The sequence below is a fragment of the Cucumis melo genome, chromosome 12 (assembly GCF_025177605.1).
Source record: "Cucumis melo cultivar AY chromosome 12, USDA_Cmelo_AY_1.0, whole genome shotgun sequence".
NCBI classification, from domain to species: domain Eukaryota; kingdom Viridiplantae; phylum Streptophyta; class Magnoliopsida; order Cucurbitales; family Cucurbitaceae; genus Cucumis; species Cucumis melo.
In genome coordinates, this window is record NC_066868.1 from 15,628,468 (window position 1) to 15,637,473 (window position 9,006).

A 9,006-nucleotide genomic window follows, 5' to 3' on the forward strand; every position below is an offset into this window, starting at 1 on the left:
GAGATCTATCTCTAATATGTTTTTATTAAAATCTCAATATGATATTTATGTTTACTTAATTTATTATGATGCTTCTTTACTCCTGTTTTTACATATCTAATTTTCCTATTAAGCCTCATTTTGATTTCTATTTAAAATTTATAAATCTTTTGTTATCCCTGCAAAAGTGGTGGCACCTAAGGTTTTCAATCACTCAATCTCGTACTTCTTTTCTGGGTTTGGTTGTGTCGATCTACTCCCCAAAACCAATCTTTAAGCTAGTCTATCAAGCAATTGCTCTTCCTCATTCTCCTTAACATGGGGACGACTAGATTCGGCATCAGACTTCTCACTCCTCATAGTTGCTCCTGTAGTAGCGTTACTAGCTTCTGCAACATGGTGCTTTCGAGGTCTACCTCAAGGCATGATTTCTATAATGCAATGATATATATAACACACTTAATTAGTAAACATAACTCATGCAACTTACTAAAGCATTACAAAAGATGTGATTTCTTTAATGCATAACCCTTAACATCCTCAAAACTCTTGCTCATAACCCCTAGGTTTTAGAAAACCTAGCTCTGATACCAAATTGTCGCACCCCATTCTAAGTCTTCCCCTCTAACCTAGATCGTGGTGTGAATCTACTCTTTAAAACATTCCTTTTCAAACATAAGATTGATTGCTTTTTAAAAATTCTATAAAAATTTCAGCAGCACCTCCCCTAAAATATGGGTTAGCCAAAACTGTCAAGGAGAGAAATTTTGCACTTCTATAAATGTATGCAACTTAGAATCCATAACACATCAAGCATATCTCAGCACACACTCATCCAGACAATTTCAGAGTTTCAAGTAGGGTTAAGATTCAAACTAAATATCACATACAAAAGATTACAGTCCAATGAAGGATTTCTTAAACACGAGTCCTTAGCGCTCTCTTTCTACATTTAATCTCTCCAAGATGCAATACAAAAGATGATTATATACATACAAAAAATAATGGAGATCTACAATTGATGACGAGAGTTCAACCAATGTTTGGCCCTTGGTCGCTACCTAAGGAGGGAGAAAACATTGAAAACATAACTTGAAAACTCAGTGAGTGGCAAGTTTCATAGAAGTAAAACTCGTAAAACATGTTTAAATAGAAAATGTGTAAATATGCATTAGTAATGAAATATTAGTTAAAACATCATTTTCTCGTAGCCACTAATCAACCAAAAAACCTGTAGTCAATCCAACCATGACAAGGCGTCTAAATATACGGTCAAAGATAGCTCGCATATGATGAAGAATCATGAGATCAAAACTAGCTCACGCATATTTAGTACCCGCCACGATAGCAACCTCCATCCAATTCAATCCAACAATGATAGCATAAAATATACAGCCTGGAATAGCTCACACATGATACATATACACAAGAAAACACATGGCCAAACGAAGCTCGCGTACACTTAGCACCTACCCAGTAACAACATCCATCCAATCTAATCCAACCATGATAGCATACTAAATACACGATCTGGAATAGCTCACACATGATCCACATCCACAAGGAAACACGCGGCTAAACAGAGCTCACACATACTTAGCACCTACCACAGTGACAACAATGTGCACACAGAGCCACCCACCATGGGTTAAGCTAGGCCCGAAGCCATATCACAATCCTCCATCCACATCCTCACCTATGCTAAGGTTCTCGGATCTCCGGTCATAGCCTTTTTTAGCCCCAGAACCCCCTGACAACCATAGGTGGTGCTACGAAAACACATTCACGTAGCCTTAGGAATTTACCTTCTTGTTTACCATAAACATTGGTTAAACATATTTCAAAACCAAGTATAATCAAAACTTGAAACACGATTTTACAAAAAGTTTAAGTCATACGCATTCTTAAGGTTGTGATGAATAAACACATCATTTAAGTAATAATGGAAACAAGAACATGAAGCCCATTTTTATAAAATTCAAGTCATAAACATTCTTAAAAACGTGATGCGTATACACATTGTTTAAACATAAATGAAAACATGTTGTAAAAAGCTTAAGTCGTAGTAGTTCCCAAGCCATATCATTAGATATGTATAAATATAAAGAATGCTTGAAAATAAGTCACTCACAGTCAATAACTCGATCCCGCGGGGATATACGCTTTCCCCACTTCAATTTGGCTTGAAACTACGATCAATGACCCTTAGTTATCTTATCAAGATATCACAACTATCTCTAAAATACTTCTTCATGACAACTCAAACTATTTATGGTTTAAAACCGAAAGTTAAGTCGTATTTTAAAACCATATGCCCTTATATCCCATATCCATACCTAAGAGGTTTAAATCCATTAACAAACTTAATATCAATCTAACGAGTCAAAACTTACAAACTTACCCAAACTTGTCTTAAACGATCTTAAACGTGTTAATCAATATTTCTAAGTCCTCCAATCTTCAATCTCTCATACAAAACAATATGGGTAATATCGAATTCATGCTAAAACTAAATGGGTATTCACAAAAATCCAAGAAAACTTACTAGAATTCCAAAAATCTTACCAAAGGCTTACAAATAACTTCAACTTCAATGGACAATACTCTAATGGCTTTCTAAACTCGAGTCTAGCATCCAAAATTTTGGGTAAATTGATTTTGCTTCAAACACTTAATAGGTTTCACCATTTGAAGCCAAAACTCAACATATGTACAAGAATTCCATGAAAATCAACTATCAATGAAATCTTACAAAATACTTATCAAAGTAGCCTTATTTCTAAAGAACAACACCCTCATCACCTTTTAACTTCGAAATCTAGCTAACACCATGGGTTATTCAATATTATCAATGAAGTTAAATGAGTACTTAACACCTGCTCCAAAAGCTTAGAAATTTACCAAAGTTGTGTCAAAACGCCTAATTTTGAGCTTTCAAAAGGCTGGACAGCGGCTCAAACTCTTTTATCATTAAAATGTAATGGGTATTGTGAAAATTGAGTTGAAACTTAATGGATATTCGAACATCTTCCACAAACCCAACTAAAATACATTAAAATAACCAAAACAAACTACAATGACCGAGCAACACAAGAAAGAGGCCCGACATTGAGGATTCTGATTTTAAACAGCTACAACTTGTTGTAGGACTTCGAGATCCACCGTGCATGTGAGCTGAAAGGATAGTTGAGCAGTTGGGAAAACGCAGCTGCAGTGCCGCAAGCCAATCAAACCCACAAACGATCGTGGTAAAGGTGATGCTCGAAAACTTCCGGCGGCAAGACATAAGGATTGGCGGTGTCAGCTTGACGGACAGCAAAATGGAGTGCACAACTCGCAACAGATTTGTAGTTCAAGGGAGACACGGGTGAACTACGATGGGTGATGGTTGACAATCGAAAGAGAACGGAGAGAGATAGATGAATCGCTCGAAGAGGAGAGGAGGAGCTTGCTCGTGAAACTTCCGAATTCTTCTTCTCCCTCTTTTAGTTTTTTTTAACCTTAATAATAAGAAAAAGATCTTAAGAAAAGACCATTATGTCCCTCACTCCAAAAATAGCTTTCCTTTTGCTTTAATCTTTATTCTTTTCAAATAAATCAACCTTTTAGGAGTATATAAATATATATATAATATTTCAACTTGTTTTTTGTCATTCAGGAGATATTAAATAATTAAATAAAATAAAAGAGAGCGGAGTGAGAGCTTACAATGATTTCATAAGGTTTTTTAATCAATTTTTTTCAAATAACTTATACCATTTTCCTTATACAAAATCCTACAACATAATCTAAAAAATTTAGAAGTCTGGTTTTCTAGAATTCTTGAGGTGATGGATCACATCTTTGGTAGTCCAAGATTTGATCCCAAGAAAAAATTATTTTAACTACTATATTAAAAAAAATCTCTTTGTTAGAAGGCTATTCCTATGACGGATTTTGAGAAATTATACTAATTTCTCACTTTCTTGAGGTGAGAAAATTTTCTTCAATATAGTCTGATCTATGGAATGCTCTCCACTTGTTATATGAGATCATTACTTCAAATACTGGAGTAATGAGGGGGTAGAATAAGACATTATTTGTAGAAGAAATTAAAGAATATTTTCAATTCAAGATTTGAAATTTCGCCACCGTTTTTTAAACGGGTGTTGTAAGATGCTAACACCTTTCTCATACACAAATGACTCCCGAACTAAACTTTTTTTCATAGACCATATCTTTTTTATGATTCATTTAAAAAATTTTACTTTATTTCGATGTCAAATTGCACCGTAAAAAGGATTGTTGGATACTCCAATTTTGATTTAAAACTAACCCTTTTAAGGATGATGGTCGCTCCATATCGTCTCGAGAAAGTGGCGACATACGTCATAGAAGGATTACAAAACCTAGGGTTCTTATATTGGTTATGGTTTGTTTGGCAAGTCAAGAAGAAATAGACTAAGTCTCAAACCAAGGATCTAACCAAGACGATAAGTGACAAAACGACTTTCGAAAAGAAAAAAAAATTCTAAATCTGTTATTTATGTCTAAATGTTTTATAAGTTTGATTATAAGTTTACAAACGAACACGATTTCTACAAATAGTTTTCAAACATGAATTTTAAATATATATTTCGTGACGAGATTTATATTAACATATGACTGTTTAATTTCTGAAAAGTATTTGAGACAATACTGATTTGTATTTACCAAGTATTGAGTTAAGATTTACAGTTTTTCACAAACAAGTTGAATATGTGTATATTTTAAGCAAGAAAGGTATAAGCTGGCATTTTTGAAATGTTTACATGTGATTTCTAAGTTTCCATTAACTACATGAAAGAGATATTGAGCCTGAGGATAGAAGATATCGTGTGCACACAGGTTATATTCCGTTGTTGACATTTAGTGTACTCCATGATAATGATGTTGTAGTGAGTGTTGGACGGGCCTCACTATGACAAAGACGATTGGAATGCTTGACGGGTCTCACTACATCCTAGAGCTAGTAAACATTAGTTGTATTGAACGAGCACTACACAACGTAGTGATGTCATGTTAGTTATACAGATTTATAAACATGAAATGTCTTGCTAGAGATTCCTAAACGTACTTGCCAAGTATTTGAAAAAACTATTTACATTAAAATCATAAATTTTCCTTGTTTTATAGTTTTATCTATATGTTTGAAAATTTTATCACGTGCTAATTTATAAGAATACTAGTTTTATAAACCAATCACTCACTGGACTTTATAGCTCACCCTTTCAAAATATTTTTTCACCTTCCAGGTAGAGATCGATCTCTCGGTGATACACAATGAGTGGAGCTGTACACTATGTCTATATAGCCAAATATAATAAGTTTGGATTTTGTAAACACTAAGTAGAGTGTGGGTAATTAGTGTAATTTTGTAAATTGTTATACTTTCTTTGTAAATGTCTTTAGCAAGTTTTGTAGATCTTGATGATTTTTAGTTTGGGCTCCATTGTATGATTATTTTAAATAGCATCAAGTTTCTATTGTGTTGTGTTTGTATGTTATGTGTCTTTTATATAAAAACTATATGTTTATCAAGTTAAGGTTTAAGTAGGGTCAGTAGGTATCGTTAGAGGAGGACATGTCTATTGACTTCACACGGTCTTTCAGTCTCTTTGCATTCCAACATCGATTTTGCTTGTGTAGTGATTCAAAGATCCTTGATTGATAGGAGTTTCTAACTTTGTCCAATCCATGGTTTTAAAGATCGTCAATTCCATTAATGTGTAGCATCCATCTTTGACATCTTCAATCATCTTTATTGAATGAAAACACAAGTTTATTCATGATAACTTTATGATCATGGTCCATATCATCTTTAAGTTAATACGATATAAATAAGATTTCCTTGTTCATAACAGTCTCTCCTTCTTCAAGAAGATTTGTCATCACTTTAAAAGATCTCTTTTGAATGTTGAATGTAGTCATTTTCTTATGCTTGAATCCATGGAGAACAAAATTCAACACAAAATGTTTTCGTGATATACACAAATGTTTTTCTGGTCGATTTTAAAAAAGAGAACATTTGATGTTGATGGAAACCGAATTAAAAGATCTTGAAGAAGATAAACTTGTAAACAAGACCTAGATCTAAATCTTTGAAGAAGAAAAAAAAATATAAAATGGAGACAAAGACCAACAGATTTTTTTATTTTTTATGTAATGGATAGAATGCGATGAGAAAAAAGACAGCAAAACGACAATGGGAACATATATCAAAATCTAGAGCCAAAGCTCTAATACCAAATGTTAAGTAACCCTTGAGGCTTTGGACCTAACAACATTGTCGAACGAGCAAGATCTTTAGATCTTAGACTCAAACACTCTAACGTGCTTGAAAATTGGAGATATTGTTAAAATGATAGGAAATAAATATGCCAACGATTCAAGAGATGTTTCAAGAAAAAGGTATGCAATTAATTGGGTTAAAGATCTCTAACTTCAATTGTTAAGGAACGACAAACCTTGAAATTAAAATTCAAGAATTTCAGATCATGCAAATTTTTGAGCAAGTAAAGTCTAGCACAAGAAAAATAAGAAATCTCTCACCAAGATTTAAAAGTGGAATGGTTCATTCTAGCCATTTTTCCATCGCAGAATAAAGAGATGCATTTCAGTTTAATTCAAACCACAACTAATGAGTTCAAGAAATTAATTATCCTTTGATAATGAACAAGAAACAAGTCTAATTCATACAAAATTCAAAAGAAATCATTTTCATCTTAGAGGTTCTCATGAAATCCATAGAATTTGCAATAAGTTTTGTGCTTCAATGTTGTGACATACAAGAGCAAGGAATGCCTTTTATCTCTAAGAATGGTTAATTAGTTGAATTTCTAATTGAAATTAAATTAAAAATATATATATATCAAAAGAAAGATATGCTTGAGATCAAATCAACAACTTTTAGTCAATCTTTCATCAAAATTTATTCTTAGCACCAATTAAAATTAAAGTAAATTCATGGAATCATGGATGATGATCAAGGCAATCAAAATAAGAATTCATTAGAAAAGCATGAGAGGAAATTAAACTAGAGATTGAACTGAAAAGGCAATTAAATACATGCTAGAACTACATTACCTTGTTGAAAAAGTAGCCTTTAAGAAGAAGAAATGCAAACAAAAGAGAGATTTATCAAATTACCAGAAGAAAATGGCTTAAAAAAGCCACTTAAGTCGTCGATTGGAACGGGGAAAACGCGTGTACGCGCCTCTGACGGGCTTAAAAGTTTGCAGCACTGCAACGTTGGGCTTGCTGATACGGGTGCCACAGCACTTAGATGGGCGAGGGGACACTGCTTGCTTAGGTTAGCTACTGCCTTTCTGCCCCTTGCTTCATTGTCGCCGAACTAGAGGCGGTGCCAGATTTCAGAAAAATCTACAAAAATGCCATTTTGCTTGTTTTACCCTTTTCGCTCTTTTCAGCCTCCAATTTAGTGATTCTTGTTACCTTGGACTCGTTGGCCCCTCTACATTTTTATTCTCTCTAAAATGAAAGATTTAATGAATAACTAATATTATCTCTACAAAAATTGTTTATATTATCTCTACAAAAATTGTTTATATGTTAGACTTCAACTTTTTTTTATTCATCCATCTTTATGCGTACACAAATTTAGAGAATAGACATTTTTAATAAAAAAATTTGGACCAATCACAAATGATTACGTCATTTTCTCAAACTAATGACGAAACTCAAAATATTTAAATTTGGGATTAATTTAAAGTTGACATGTGTCCCAATTTTAAATTCAAAACATAAATTTGACAAATTCTTATGAACCCAAGTATTTTTCAATATGACCATTCAATCAAATTAATTTTTTTGTTTATCTAAATATTATTATTTGGACTAAAGTTCAATTATGTTAAAGAAAAAAGAGGTTTTAACTACTAAGACCTAAAATGGTATACCATATTACAAGATGGACTCAAACTTCTCAAATTTTCTAAAAATGTCCTAAATAAGATTATGTTTTACACAAATAATAGGGTCCAAATGACCAATTTACCCATCTTTATTATTGATAATATATTAAAAAAATCGAAAAATGAAATAAGGAAAGCGGATTAAGATTAAGATTTGCATTTATTAGATATCTTATGTAAATATGGTATGTGATTAATTTTATTATGGTAATATTATAATCAAAATTACCACTTAGTTTTTTTTGTATGATTTTATTCAAAAATCCCTCCCGATCTCTCTCTCACTTTCCAACCTTTCTCTCTAGTCATTTTGCATTGTTTTTCATATATTCTATGTAGTTTAATAATTTATAATATATACTTATTATATTTCATCAAATTTGCATTGATTTTCTTATAATAAAAGTTAATTTGTAAAATCATACCATAACTGAAACTGTTTTTTATTTAAATAGATCATTATATACCTTGTATATTTAACATGATATTAGATAACAATGTATGTGTGCATATTTTATATTTTATTTTAATTTTGTAACAAATTTTATATTAATATAATTAGGAAAAGGTATTGCTAATGATATTCTATATATACTGTATAATATATGACATATTATGTGTATGCTGCTTAAAGATATATTCTCTGTGTAGTGCTTAATGTTTAATGTTTAATGATATTTAATATATATTGTAACATATATGAAATATTATGTGTCTGCTACTTAATTATATATTATGTGTGTGATGCTTGATGCTTGATGCTTAATGCTTAATGATATATGATATATGATATATACTGTAAACTATATGATATTTTTTATATTGTACATATGCAGGGTGGACAAATGATTCTGAAAAGGAATAATTGGTCCAAAGTTTAAAAATTTTAAAAATAAGTTCATTATATATTGTATACTACATTACATAAATTAAGAAAGAAAATTAATAACATGAAACAATTAGTTGAAGGAGATGACCATCATAATATTCAGCAATTTTGGTCATACCTGACAAGAAATAATAAAACTATATGTGTTACGTATTATTTTAAATATTAGGTGTATATATAGGTCAC

At 31.8% G+C, this 9,006-nt stretch overlaps 1 long non-coding RNA gene across 1 annotated transcript; it reads right to left on the reverse strand.

Annotated features, from left to right (window-relative positions):
• Positions 1-813: 813 nt before the first annotated feature.
• Positions 814-7,438, reverse strand: LOC103502207 (uncharacterized). Its single transcript, XR_540488.2, has 2 exons — positions 7,147-7,438; positions 814-1,040 (listed from the first exon to the last, which is right to left on the reverse strand). It is a non-coding gene; the product is annotated as an uncharacterized LOC103502207 (long non-coding RNA).
• Positions 7,439-9,006: the final 1,568 nt, after the last annotated feature.